The sequence below is a fragment of the Myotis myotis genome, unplaced genomic scaffold (assembly GCF_014108235.1).
Source record: "Myotis myotis isolate mMyoMyo1 unplaced genomic scaffold, mMyoMyo1.p scaffold_m19_p_14, whole genome shotgun sequence".
In the NCBI taxonomy this organism is placed as follows: Eukaryota; Metazoa; Chordata; class Mammalia; order Chiroptera; family Vespertilionidae; genus Myotis; species Myotis myotis.
This window is the reverse complement of record NW_023416318.1, coordinates 3,498,791-3,514,633: the sequence shown is the minus strand read 5'-3', so window position 1 is coordinate 3,514,633 and position 15,843 is coordinate 3,498,791.

Sequence of the window (15,843 nt, the reverse complement as noted above, 5' to 3'; positions counted from 1 at the left end):
TTTATTTCAGTTTACTATTTGCCCCCTCCCCCATAATTACAACCTCTCTACTTCTAGAGCAGCCATGGGCAAACTACGGCCTGTGGGCCGGATCCGGCCCGTTTTAAATGAATAAAACTAAAAAAAAAAAAAAAAAAAGATCGTACCCTTTTATGTAATGATATTTACTTTGAATTTATATTAGTTCACACAAACACTCCATCCATGCTATTGTTCTGGCCCTCCAGTCCAGTTTAAGAACCCATTGTGGCCCTTGAGTCAAAAAGTTTGCCCACCCCTGTTCTAGAGCATTAACATTGAACTTCCTGGGGTGGGGGAGGGGAGGGTGCTAGATGGTCATTTGACCAGTTCTTGGGATTATTTACCAGGCTATTTTTTTAAAACATTTTTCTTGATCTTAGAGGAAGAGAAGGGTGAGGAGAGAGAGAGAGAGAGAGAGAGAGAGAGAGAGAGAGAGAGAGAGAGAGAGAGAGAGGTGACAGAAACACCAATTGGTTGCCTCCTGCACACACCCCTACCTGCAATCTAGGCATGTGCCCTGACCCAGAATTTTACCAGTGACCTTTTGGTGCACCGAATGACACTCAACCAACTGAACCACACCGGCCAGGACTACCACGCTATTTTGAGCACTCATTTAGAAAACAGGAGGAGAAAACCTCATTTGGAACAAGTTCCAATTATTGTAGAGCGGTCCACAATCCAAACATTCATGAACCCTCAAATACTTTGCATCCTTAAATTTACCTCCTTTAGCCGCTAAACAGCAATGGAGTCATCTGCTGAGTCATTAAAGTAGAGTATTAACAACAACAACAACAACAAAAAGGATAAAATATGGATGCGGTTTCCAAGTTCTGTAATGAAAGCTGAATTTTAAACTTTGTGTCTAATTTGTTTTTGTTGATATATATGAGCTTCTCCTGGCCTCTAAATGGCTTTTAGAGTTTGTTCAGTAAAGCACTTCAGAATTTACTACCATCTTAATAGCATTTTGAATTTAGTGAAGCAAAACCGTAAGGCAACAGTGCCCCTAAAGAAAAAGTAGTGTCATTATTTTGTGGGCGAAAATCCTTTAATGAAATCAATTCCAATGCATGCTCCTTTTGTTATAATGTATAACTGTTATAATGTATAAGCACAAATGTTTGGCTGCCTATAATAATGGTATCCCGCACTTGGGCTCACAAATCAGTGTTTTGGCTAATGTGATTAGTAACTCAGAAATAATGCCCAGATTTGGGGTGGGAGTGTTGGGGTGCCACAGTATTTATTTTGAATATAGAAAACATTGACCAACAATGTTCCCTTTTCCCTTTTGAGAAATGCAGAAACACTTTATCTCCACCATGCAGAGTAATGAAAGAAAACCAGGTTTCAGGGAGACAGCTGTATGACTGGGGTGTACACCAGGTTATAGAAGACAAAACTGTGAGCCTGTGCCTCACCACTCACTCTGTTAAGAAATGCTGCAGCTATTTTTGGACCAGTCCTTGGTGTTTAATCTGAAAAGAACATATAGTTTACTGTTCCAATGACTAAAAGTATCATAAAAGGTGTCAAACATGAATAAAAGCTGCAAATTCTATAATTTGCAATATGCTTGGGTGCTTCATATAGGGACATAATGATGACACCGGTGCCATTGGAGCAAGTAATTTATTCACATTGAGGAGCTTTCTTCTCACCTCGCCAATAATGGAATGCCACGATTATGTCGCTAGGTAAATTATTTCTCCAAATTCACCCAAGAGACAAAGCACACAGAGAAAGATTACGACTTTTTACTTTCTGTCACATGAAATGTGGTTAAAGGTATTTTATTTCCCTCATAACTTGTTGCCCATAAACATTGGTGGAGAGAAATGAGATTACGCTGTTGTGATCACGATTGATTGCTCTCATGTAAAGGATGGAAAAGGGGGTTTTAATCACGTGGTTCTTTCTGAAACAGTGGGGATAAACCCCTGTCAATGCGATGTGTGCTCAGGGCCCTTCAACTTGTCTTCTTGCTGCCGAGGATAATTTCAGGTGGATGTGTACAAGCTCTTTGTCTCCCAGTGCCCACTCACTTCTTTCAAATAAAGACTCACTATACATTAATTTAGTACATCTTTGCACTTTATTTATTTGTTTATTATTTTTATTGACTTCAGTAATGTATTGACAGTCAAATTATTTGTGAGTCTAAAATTGATGGTCTAAGTGAGATGGATCAGATAGTCCACAATGAATGGCAACTCTTATAGCTGCAGTGGTCCTAAAAGGTCCAACTTTCTCTGAGACTAGAAAGACTGATTGTCTTAGGCTCGCATGGCATGTGATGACTGCCTCTCAGTCGGAACTCATGCAGCCTGTGTGCCTTTCATATTCCTGGAGTATGCAGTACAGGAAGTGAAAGGGAATTCCTCAAGTATTCCTACAAGGTTAGGGCTGGTAGTGAGATTAATGCATTCTTATATTTATTTGATGCATATTTATTGAATGCTTGTACAACGTGTCAAGCTCACTTCTGAGCTCTGAGGACACAATGATAAAAAAAGACACGATCCCTACCTTAGAAGCAATAATACATTTATTAGAAGAGCCCGCGTGGAAAAAGATATTTGAAGCAAAGTTCAATAAATATTCTTAAAGAGTATTGACAAAGCTTTTTGAGACTACAGTGAAAGGAATGATCAATGTGGGCATCACAAAAGAGGAAAACTTGAGGCTTAGTCTTCTAAAGGCTTTCTACAAATGGTACTGATTGTGCTAAAGAAAGGATTGGTAAAGTAATGTTAGGCAAAGGTAAAACCTAGTCAAAGTGGGAAAACCTTGAGAAAGTGTGATACATACGAGAAATAATTATAAATTAAATGTAATCCCTGTGGAATTATTTGGCATGCATGAGATTGACATAATTTGGGAGAGATCATCTGCAGCTCAATGTAGCTTCCATTCCCCTTTCATCCAAATAGGTTCACCAATTAGGACACTTGGCTGCAAGTAATAAAATATTTTATTAAAAGTGAATTATATGCCCTAACCGGTTTGGCTCATGGATAGAGCGTCAGCCTGCGGACTCAAAGGTCCCAGGTTCTATTCCGGTCAAAGGCATGTACCTTGGTTGCGGGCACATACCCAGTAGGGAGTGTGCAAGAGGCAGCTGGCTGGTGTTGTGGTTAGAGTGTCTGCCCACTCACTGAAGGATCTCAGGTTCAATTCTAAGTCAAGGAACTTACTTGTATTGCAGGTTTGATCCCTGACCCAGGTTGGGGTACAGAAGACAACCAATTGATGTGTCTTTCTCAAAATTGATCTCTCTCTCTCTCTCTCTCTCTCTCTCTCTCTCTCTCTCTTTCCTCCCTCCCTTCCACTTTCTCTAAAAATCAATGGAAAAAATACAATTGGATGAAGATTTAAAAAAAAAAGAGCATAGAATGCTCAACAAAGGGACAGGGATAGCTAAGTCTCCCTAGGTTTATTTAGTCAGAACTCCTGGCTGACATGTCCCCATGATTTATATCAGAGTTATGAGGGCTTCTCAGAGGACTGAGGCCTTAATTATGACCACTGCTCCCTGTGGATTTATTTCCTCCTTCCTCCATGAATTCCCTCCCTCCTATGCTAGACCGTATTGGTATCTATCTGGGGACAGCTCTTCCCATAAGATGAACAGACATGCCTCAGTTTTAGTATATGAAATACTAAATACTGGCTTATTCAGCAAGTCTGGTTCAAAGATGCTCTCCTCAGACTTCTGTTACTTTGGTGCACATATACTACCAGCCCTCTCAGTGAATTCAATCTTATTCTGCTCACTTGTTAGAAAATCCCCACTCCTGCCCTAGCTGGTTTGGCTCAGTGGATAGAACATCGGCCTGCAGACTGAAGGGTCCTGGGGTTTATTCAGGTCAAGGGCACATACCCGGGTTCCAGGCTTGATCCCCAGTAGGGGGCGTGCAGGAGGCAACAGATCAATGATTCTCATCACTAATGTTTCTACCTCTCTCTCTCTCTCCCTTCCTCTCTGAAATCAATAAAAATATATATATATATATATATATGTATTTTTTTTTTTAAAAGAAAGAAAGAAAATCCCCATTCCTTCTCTGGCCCCACCTGATGTCACCACCCTTTGTCATCTGTGATCCATTACTGACAGATGAGAGGCTTCAAATAAAAAAAAAATGATAATAAATAAAATAAAGACAAGCTCCTCACTCATTTTGTTCTCTGCATAAGGATCTATAATATGTCTAATGTCGGTCACAGATATTTTAATGATGGGAAAATAAGCTAGCATTGCAAATATAAATTGCTGTTAGCATGAGCCCTCCTAAAAATTGTGTGTGTGTGTTTTTCTTCTTTCTGTTAATCCTCACCTGAGGATATTTTTTCTATTGATTTTTAGAGAGAGTGGTAAGGAAGGGGAGAGACAGAGAGAGAGGAACATCAATGTGAGAGAGACACATCAATTGGTTATCTCCCACAGGTGTCGGACCCAGGTATTTGCCCTTGACCAGAATTGAAATGATGATCTAACCACTGAACAAACAGGTTACAGCTAAAACTTGCTTTCTATATACTGCTATGCTCATTGTGGTTGATACTGCAATACAGACCTTGAAGAGACAATGTTTCTTGGAAAACATACATGTGTACCTTAGGCATTCGTTGTTATTGTTTTTTCTGTATGTAAAGTTTATTTGTATAGAGGCATTATAAGACCAAATCATCTGGATATTTAGAACAGTTGGCTCAATAGTGTTACTGTGTGTAGAAAAATCTTTTGTTTAGGTCTGGACATTTATAAGGACTATATTTTTACTTGGGTGTTGGTGAGATTCCAATTTCAGAACCAAGAAATCATGTAGAAAGCCAGCGATTTCTACCCAATGGCTTATTTTCAGAGCTTACACTAATGTTGACAGAACATCTGAGGAAACCCTTCCAGGGACGTTGTTTTAGATGTGTAATACCAGCGTGTGAACTGAAGTGCAGTAGGGAATGACTGTCATTTTGCTAAATAGTTAAGATACAAATGGAAAGTGTTTAAACATCAGCCGGTGTGCAGATGTTCCAGGTACTACCTTTCCATGAGTCTACATATTACTATTTCTCATTCCATCACTCCATTCATTCAACTCTGCTAATAAAGACTTTCTATTACTATTTCTGTTTTCAACCAAACATTCTGCAGGCAGTCAGTCGACTCACAGTTAGGATGTCACTTTATATTGATCCACTTTAAGACACGCTACCTAGGCATGTTTTGCAACTTAATGTGGCGACAGCATCACCAAAAATGCCGAGAATTCATTTTAGGTGAGGGAGGTTCGCCTTGAAATCTCAATTCTTGTTTCCCTTACCCACCTCCTTCCCCACTTGTAATAAGTAATTGATTTTTCCTCCCAAAGAATTCATCTTTTCAAAATCTCCTCTTTTAACTCCGTAGGCTAGCATGTGTGCCTTGATTTAGGCCTCAGGTTCTCACTTGAGCAATATTTCATTTCTCTACCAAAGTACAGGCATAGATGAAAACTTACATCTGAGCTGTAGTGTGCTTCATGGCCATTTTCTCCAGATAATGATAATAAATGCAGTGTAAGTCCAGGGGCCTTACCCTGTTCTAAGGGTTATCAGAATGTATATCCCTTTAAAATTTGGTCTCTTCCTATTATACTATCTAAAATTTGCTATTAAAAACATGATTTATGCTATTAAGCCTTTTGAAGTGTCCTCAATTAAAATTCAAAAGCCTCTATGAAGAAATCTTGGATTAAATACCTTAATGAGCATTTTTAAAATAGGTTTCAGAGAAAATGTTTTGTTCCAAATAGGATACTGAGTGGGAATGATATCAGGAAATCTCAGAATTAATGGGGGGATGAGGATATACCCAACGCTACAGAAGTTACTTCATTCTGTTTACTAAATCCAGGATGTGGAATTGGAAAAACAAAATATGCCATTAAATAGGTGACTTTGATGTTTTCAGAGAATGATATTTGAGTGAAGTATGGAAATTGTGTTCCAGGTGCATGTCAGAACAATAAATGGTATCAAACACTGCTAGTTGTATCATTTTAGACATTGTTATAGTTTAGAGATTTTCAACCTTTTTCAATTACTAAGATTATGAGGAGCCAAAATATATTATGTTTTGTGCCAATCTGACCAAAAAAGGAATAATTTTGATTGATTTGCCAGAAAAATAATAATAATTACCTACCCTTTTTGCTCTAAAGTGACTTTTTGAAAAAAAAAAATCAGATGTCTATAGTTGTATATTAAGATTTCTAATTAACCAATCAGATGCAACCTTATTATGCAATGTGGCCAATAAGATGCAACTCTATTAAATGACCTATATATTTATGGTTCAAGGCAGAGCATTCATAAAGATAGCTATTGTGTTGGCTGCTATCATTTTTTTTTTTAATTTGACAATCTAAGGGAAAAGAGGTCAGTGCCTCTGACTAAAAAGCTATTGAATGTTTTAAAAATTCTTATGGCACTACAGTTGAAAATCACTGTCATAGATAAATTATGACATATATTTAGGACCTAAAATTTGGAAAGAGGACGAGTAAAATGAAAGAAATTAGAATTGACAACATAATTAAAAAGTCTTATCATAGCATATTAATGACTCTCAAATATTCTATTTTGTTTTCTTACTTGCAGGTCATTTGAAACTTGTTCTGGTGATGTGCCCACAGCCAAATTAAATGGAAAGCTAATCTCTTAGGACTAACACATCCATCATTTCAGCTAACATTTCTCAATATTTCCCCTTTACTAACAATTGTTTTCTGGAAATCTTTAAACTTGTCCGGAATAAATCTACACACATACAAATAGATTTATGCACACTAATGACAGAGAACATATGCCAGGGGGTTACCAAGGCAATTCATGCAGTTGATGGGGAGGGGTTGAAATCCAGTGTTAGTCCCAAAGAATCTCTGCCCATAGCCTAGAATAGATTTAAATATGGACTAACATAAAGAAGGCACCATGACTCTAGGCAAGGCATACTATGATGGCAGTTTTAATCACAGTTCAGTATTTTCCAGGTATAAACACAGTAAGAGATGTAGGATGGTTTCTTGGATCCAGCACCTTTGAGAGAAGACTTGAGGAATAGCAGAAATAACTTACTATGTCTCTGCCATAGCTTTATATAACCTAGTGTTTCCCAAAGTGAGTTTTGTGACACACTGCTGCCCCAGTTTCTATTTATAGATCCACTCTGACTCAAGATCTCTTTGAACTCAGAAGTTTGAATAGCACTGAAATAAACAACACAAGACAAGTAACTTTCCTGTAGGTCTTGACTGAAGCTTTAATTTACACAGAAGTATTATGAATCTGTGCGGTAAGAGTGGGAAGGAAGGGTAAAGGAGAAACTATGCAGAATACCAAAATTCACTTTCCATAAAAATGTAATTTCCCTAAAGAAAGTCTTCATAAAACTGCATGGTGCAACATAATTTTGCAGTTTAGGAAATGTTGGTCTATACTTTTGCTTCTGGAGAATTTAGCTATGTAGCAGATGATTTTGAGTTTGTGTATTGTTTCTATACCCAAACAATGCGTTTTCTGGCACATAACAAATAAGTAAAGTCAGAGCTTGAAAATGCTGCATTCAGGTATTTAAGCTCTTACTTAAATCCATCTCTGCAGAAGTAAATAATGAATCTTGGGGTGGGTAAAAGCTCTGTCCAAGAAAGTTGCCAAAGGGGAAATGCCCCAACAGAATCAAAGAACGGCATTAGGACTCTTACTTCAAAGCTCACAAATGGAGCACAAATGAATGACAGGCCTTGCTATGGAGATGGGTGAAGGGAGAGTTGCGGGAGGGGAGGTAGAGTTAGTGATGGGTTCATGTGCCACATAATTGCCAACCTGACAAATATCTTACCAAAGGAAACTGCCGGCCATATGCATGACTTCAGGAATATTTATACATATCCTGAAGTATATATTTCATTTAATTAAGATCCCCATCCATGTATTACACAAATACAATCTCCAATTTCCTGTTCCGGTAAGTGCTGAAAACACTTGAAAGATTGTTCCTTAGCATTTTCCCCCATCTACTTTTAACTTAGATATTTTTCATACTACAAGCATTACAAGCATGTTTGCTAAAACAGTGAATCAAGGTAGCATTTAAGCTCCTTTCTTTTTTCTGTTATAATTGTTTCCTAGTGATTTATAGCACACACACACACACACACAAATGTAAATACATACAATGAAACAGATGAACAAAAATTATACACATGAAAAAATAAAGGGAAGTTATCTAGAGCTAGGAATGGGTGTTTTATGTAGTATTTGGGCCTTTTCAGATTTTATGGCGAAAACATTTCAACAGTGAATGTAAAAGAAAGAAGCACAAAGCTCTTAACAGTTATTTTGAAGGCCACAATAGAAGGAGACATAAAATGGGAAGAGAAACTATAATTTTTGCCCATGCAGCATGAAAGAAATGTATTGATATCACACCTGTTTTGACTCTTCTGCTTGGTTTTGATAGTTCCTAGAGAAAATGAGTGGTTCACTCATTACAATTAATTATTATTATAATAATTTGAACTAACAATTAATTCAGCTGATGCTATACATATCTTTGACTGAGTAATTATTTTACAACATCTTCCAATAAATTAAATATTAGACTGTCTATGTTTGTACCATGATATTGCTTATGTATGTCTTCTTTCATTCTTTCATTTATTTATCTTACAAGAAGATATTCAGTGCCAGGCACTATGCCAACTACCAGATGCAGAAAATAATAGAACAAAGCATTGTCCTCAAATATTTCCCAGCATCACAGGGAAAATGCTGCATTGGCTTATTAACCTAGTGTGCTTTCTCACTTTTTAACCACTTCCCATTTTCTTGTTTTGCTGGCTGGTACTCACCTTCTCCAAGTTGACCCTCCACTCTCAGATTTCCATGAAACAACACACCACAGGGATGTGGAACCCAATTTCTAGAGTGTCCACCCACGAGGCAGGTGATTCTACCCAATAATGGGAGGTGTTATCTCCCGATGTAATGAACTTAGACAAAGAGGCAAGAGGAATCCAGACACCTAGCCCCCCCCCCCGCCCCCCCCCCCCCCCGTAGAGGACACTTCCAGGAGCGCTTCTATCAACCCATCCTAAGCCCTGCATGTTGATTCAGCTGCTTTATCTCAACACTGATCCACTTGCAATGGTGACCTGAACATTAAGAAACAGCCCTGCCCTGCATCACACCTTCTGTTGCTTCGTCTCCCCTTTCCCTCACTCTCATCACTCTGGGCTTGCACCTGTCAATTATTAGCATATTAATCCTTCTCTTCTCTATTTCCAGAGCACCTGGGCTAATACACACAAGGGAGTAAAAGAATCTTAAGGACTGAATAATGACTATAAAAATAGGAAGATGATTACCAGGTGGGAAAACTAAATAGTAATAAGAAGATTACCACTTATTGAGTATCTTCTACATCCTATCTACTTTAAAGTTGTAAGCTACTTTTATCATTTTTTAAAATGACCCTGTAAGAGAAATATTGTTTACATTAGACATTTTATGAAAATGCAGGTCAGAGAAGTAAACCTGGCAAGGTTCTGGTAGAATGAGGTTCAACACTGGAGTTTCTCATGCCCAAGGACAATGTTCTTTGTGCCCAATGTTTCAGAGACCTGGAAAGGGTTCTCTGAGAATGTAGCTATGGTCTATCCAGGCTACCTTGAGAAGGGTCCCTGTGGTGTGGCTTCTTCCTGCCTCTTTGTCTATGTTCACCACGTGGGAAGCGTTCATAAGAAAAATAAAAGACGTTGCAATCTAAGAGCATGATATGAGCAAAGGGACATATATTCTGCATCACAACCCAAGTATCCAGGTCATAGAGTTTGAGTTTTCCCTGTTTATAAGTCCATTTGCATCCTGAGCATTTCTATTGACTACTCCTTTATGGGCAACATATTTCAGGGGTAAAAAAAAAAAATGAGCAGTAGATCTTATCTTGCCAACAAAGAATAAAGAATGGCTTACTACCACCTGCTGATTTCTTAAATTTTGTTCAATGTTCATTTTTAATTTCCCAATAAAACAAGAATGTTTACAAAAATGTAAACCAGGGAGATTATGCACTCTTTAAGGTATCCCAGAGTCTTCCTTGATTTATAATTGTCCTGTAACGTTATGCTCCAGGAGAAGCGTGTGTTTTCTGGGAATGCCAAGGTCACTGCTGAGAAGATATTTACATGCTGTTGAGTGGTCTGTAGATTGCTGAGCAGGGAAAATCTCAGAACTGTCAATGCCTGAATACATAAATAAATGAATAAATAACCAGAGCCAGGGGCAATGGTTCACAAAAAAATGAAGCTGGGGAGAATGAAGTAGGACAAGTATGGAATTAAACTAAGGAGCTAGGACAAGTATGGAATTAAACTAAGGAGCTATTGATGGAGATGGGTAAAAAATGGAACCTTTGGCAAAGCTACTCTTTGCTTAAAGTTTACTCATTGTGTCAGCTTTTATTTATTTGGACTCATTTTTGGAGTGAGAGAATATTTGTCTTTTGGAAGGTGGTTCCTATCATGGAGTGACAGAGGAAGAACTCTCACTTTCTCTCCTTTGGTATCTTTGTTTTAACGTCACTATCTTAGTGGGCCTTGTTTATATGCCAAGCCATATTCATTAAGCTTACTAGTAGTCTATTAGCACCTAACACATGGGATTGTATTATTTTAATCAGATAGAGTAAAGTCACCTGTGCACCCTCAGAGCTCAGGGAAGGGTAATTTGTGTTCCTTATGTGAGTGTGTTGTCTAATGAGAGTAGACAGAGGTTTACAAATAGTGAAGATGCTGGTGAAAGGCAGATCTATAAAGTCAACAGGCTGCACACAAGTTTGAAGTATTTGGGAATGGAATGATTGGACTTACAGGGCATGTGGGAGGCATCACTCCTTGGGCTGTTCAAGTTCTTATTGTCATAAAGCGTTGTATAAAGAAATAATAGAGCCCAGCCATCATGGTTCACTGGTTGAACGTTAATTTATGAACAAGGAGGTCATGGTTAGACTCCTGGTCAGGGCACATGCCTAGGATTCAGGCTTGATCCCCAGTGTGGTGTGTTCAGGAGGCAGCCAATCAATGTTTCTATCTCTCTCTCCTCCCTTCTTCTCTGAAATATATATATATATATATATATATATATATATATATATATATATAGTTAAAAGAAGAAATAAGAGGGTAAAAGAAAGAAAGAATAAATAAAGAAGGATGAAAAATATACAAAATCCTTCATGCTGTTGTTTTCTAATTTTGTAACTATTGCATCTTAGGTCTGACTATAAACTAGTCTCAAACACACATTATCTCACCTGGAAAATGGAAATGTAACATTTTATATACATTAAAGCAGAGTACTAAAATAGTTGACTCTCAATTCTATAACTCTCTGAAAGGGAGCAGATATATATATATGAAAAAGCAGAGAAATAGGTTTGAAGGAAGGTAGATATGGGTGTGAATCTTATCTCTGACTTTCTGGTTGAATTAACCAGGAAACATTATTTAGATGTGTTGGGATATTAGGAATTGATCCAACAACTCCAAAAGAGGACAGATTGGACATAAGAAATAAGCCAGAGCTTAGAGTTAATTATTTGAGGATATGATTTTTAAATAACTTTTTAGTAAATAAAACTTCATTTCACTTCTTCACCTGCTGACATTCATTTTCTCAATTTTTATCTTTCTAGAGCCTCTAGTTTTACTTAAGCAGTTTTCCCCCTCATGCTAAAAATTCACAAGTGTTATCTTGCAATAGAGTTAACTTTGCATACGTTTTAACCAAGATATCATAGAACTATTTTATAACAAGATTCCAGAGGTACTACTTGTGCATTGCCTTCCTGAATACTTTTAACACCAATGTGCCTTCACCACCTGTGCCAGGCTCATTGAGACTATAAGTTTCACCACCGAATGAGTCCCAGCAGGGTTATAAGGCAAGAAAGAACACCAGGGAATATTCTGAGTCATGGTTAATGATCCATAATTTTTACCACATTTAACCCAGTACCTCCCGGTTACTGCCATGATTAATGACTAATGTTTGCATAAGCTCATCCCTGAATTTCCAAGTAACTGTTCCCCTATATAGACTTTTATAGCTTCCTTTGATCCCCTTCACTTCATCCACCCTAATTCTTTATCAGTAAACCTAGTTTGGGGTGACGATGAATGGCTGATATTGTAAGGTCTAATCATTGGTGCTCTTGGTAGTTTAGGCAACATCTTGGGGAATTAATCGTGAGGAAATGAAGAGTAGAGAAGGACCTAACGAGGAAGGAGCTAGATCAGTTTTACAGTTTAGAAAGATCTCTCTTGGAACTATAAAAAGGATTAACAAATATAGGGGAAGTAGGCTTTTTTAATAAAAGCAAAGATATCAGCTCTACAGCTTTTGTATTAATACAAGCAAGAACTAATAGAACGCTATGTTGAGTAATGAGAAGGGAAAGAAACAATACTAACCAAGACACATTGAAGTGGCGCAATTACCATGATTTGGAGTTCAATTAAATATAAGAAGTGAGGGAGAAAAATGAGCTAAGAATGAGCCCCCAGGGTCTGAATTGTGATACTTGGTAAACAGAAAAATACAGACTTGAACAAAATATTAAGTTCTATTTTATGTGTAAAATGTAATGCTTCTGTGAGTGATACAGAAAAAGTTGATGGCTTTATAGAAACAGTGGAAGGGCTGCAGGATGGAGTCATTTTACAGAGCCCATGCATCTGAGACACTTCCGGAAGGCTGAGTACAGTGAAGACTACACATACCTGCCTACATTCTGCTCACCTCCACAGTAACGCTGCTTTGAACATTTAGTTTCACCACCGGTTGCTGGGTCACAGGGATGAAGTTGAACATTCTGAGGTAATGCCATGAGATTTATTTCACAAAACAGCAACTTCCCAAATAATGCAAGCAGCGACAAGATGAAACTTTTGCATTGATTTCTGTCTTCCAATGGCCGCTGAAGAAAAAAAAAAAAAGACCTTTCATCAGTTTTTTTAAAATATATTTTTATTGATTTCAGAGAGGAAGGGAAAGGGAGAGAAAGATAGAAACATCAAATGATGAGAGAGACTCATTGATCGGCTGCCTCCTGCACACCTCCAACTGGGGGTCATGTCCGCAACCCCAGCATGTGCCCTGACAGGGAGTTGACCTGTGACCTCTTGGGTCATAGGTCGATGCTCAACCATCGAGCCACACCGGCTGGGACATCTTTTATTTTTTATATCTCCCAGCTCAAAATTTATGTATGTATGAATTTATTTGTGCTAACTTTTTCTTTCAACCATAAAAATTAGTAATAAAATAATAGCAACTTCAGGATGAGTGTATATTCAGGTGTTGGATAGTATTTTTCAATTCTAAGGAGACACAGTCTTCCATGTGTCCTATAGTATCAGACCATATCTTAGTTTCTCTGCTTGGCTCCTCCCACTCCAGACTCTGGGATCCTGTCCTAAACTCATCTACTTCCTGGGATTATGTTGTAGATGAAATGAAGCTGAGCGTCCCACCAGTACCCAATGTGCTTGAGGAGATAACCAGATAATTACTTTTTGAAACATATTAACGCTCCTCAAGGAGTTATATCAGTCTGTACCAACCTTTAATTAATACCTGGACCAAGTCTAGGTTAATGTGATCCAAATAAACTAAGTCCATCCTCTTAAAAGCACATAGTTCTTTCTAGTAACTTTCCTTTCAGCCTTTAGATTTCTCTGAAATCCTTTGCTTAAACCATTGCCAAATTCTCCTCTGAATTTTGCTACCCTATTACATTAGAATACCTCCAAGATATTCCTGTGTCTAGAAAGATACAAGTTGTTTCTCATATCCACCTAACCTTTCTGCCATAATAAGATGCTTTGGCTAGTACTGGCTGCCCAGACTAAAGACACTGTTCCCAAGCTTCCCTTGAGTCTGATATGGCCTTGTGCATAGCTTTTGAACCATTAAATGAAAATGGAGAAATCCTGTGACAGTGCTCAGAAAACGTCTTTTAAATAAAGTCACCAAATCTATGTTTTCTACATGGCTACCTCACTCCTGCTTCTTGGGAGGCAGCTGCTGTCATCTTGGAATGCAAAGGTGAAGACGGCATGGGAAGTTAGTGGAACAGTGAGCTGGAAGGAGCCTGTCCTCTCACAGCTTTGTGATACAAAACTGTTTTCTGAAATCTAAAAGCCTTACTACTTTACCTCATTTATGTGAGAAGATGTAAACTGTGAAGTTTTTATTATGCTACCTGATGGGTATTTTATTGCCATTGGCCCTATTAAAATACGCTTAGCATTTTTCCTTTCTCTCTAAATACATTAGAGCTTAAATATATGTCAGTTATATCATAGAGCTCTAAATCACCAGTATATTTTAAAATACTAAGTAAGATGATCAAAAATTTACACTTAATGGAATTACCCAATCTAAACATAAATTGATTATTGACAAACATATAAAATGGTAAGTAAATCTAATAATAAGCAAACTTATTGATCATCAAATTATTTTATTATTTGGAATTACCAAAAAAGCTTTAAGATTTCAAAATAGATGATTTCATAATAACATTTTAATCTAATAATCCATGAGATTTTAATTTTAAAATAATAAAGCTTCCTCATATCAAACACTTTCATATATGCTCTGCACATTCAGTAGGCATATAATTATTTTGATAATACATTAAAACTGAAATAATTGTAACATCTACACTAATGCACCTCATTAATTGAAGCCTGGAGAAATAAAAAAATGGTCCACAATACGAAGAATAGACTACTCAGAAAATTATATTTTTCTTCCTTTTCACCCTCGATTTTTCTATGGCCCTATACATTTGTGTTGCATCTATAGATTTAGCACATTTTTATCCCACTAGTCTTTATTTAGTAAATGAGACATTCCATTTTCACTTTCTTGGAGCTATGGTGAAAGCCATGCCTGCTAACTACTGGACACAATTTAAGAATTATCCTGGAGCAGAAAGATTAGCAATTTCAGATTTTTGGAAGGTCCTTAAGAAATGGACTTAGCCCATCCTCCAAAGTCCTTATCAGATCATTTGACAACCAGAATAAATTTATCTTCTTTTTAAAAAATATTTTTTTATTGATTTCAGAGAGAAAGAGGGAAGGAGAGAAACATCAAGGATGAGGTAGAATCATTGACCGTCTGCCTCCTTCATGGTTTGAGGACATTGAGCCCACAACCAGGGCATGTGCCCTGACCAGGAATGGAACCGTGACCTCCTGGTTCATAGGTTGACACTCAACCATTGAGCCACACTGGCCAGGCAAGACATTTATCTTTAAGAGAACACTTTAAAATATTTTCCAATTGAAATACTGCAGAAATGAAAGCAGTGATGGGATTCACAGAACAACAGAAAATGATGCACCAAACCTGGCTGGCTTCATGGGTATGGGGCCTCCGCAGTGTTACAGGGCCCTGTGCTCAGAGGAGACTTCTGCTTGATTAAAGACTTGCTGTTTAACAAGGAGTTTCACAGGTTCATTTTTCACTGGGTCCCCCAAACTGTGTAGCCAGTCTGACATCTATGCCTGTGCATCTATTTGCTGCACGAAATTTAGTAATGGAAATTACTAAATGTTATTTTAGTGGTATAATGGAAATCCATACACCTAGGATAGTTTTTTGATAGGTAGAGGCAACAGTGAAAGAGTTTTTAAAAAACGTTTTGTTAAGTTAAAAAAAAATTAACACTTTAGTCCAAGGTAATTGAACCTGAAC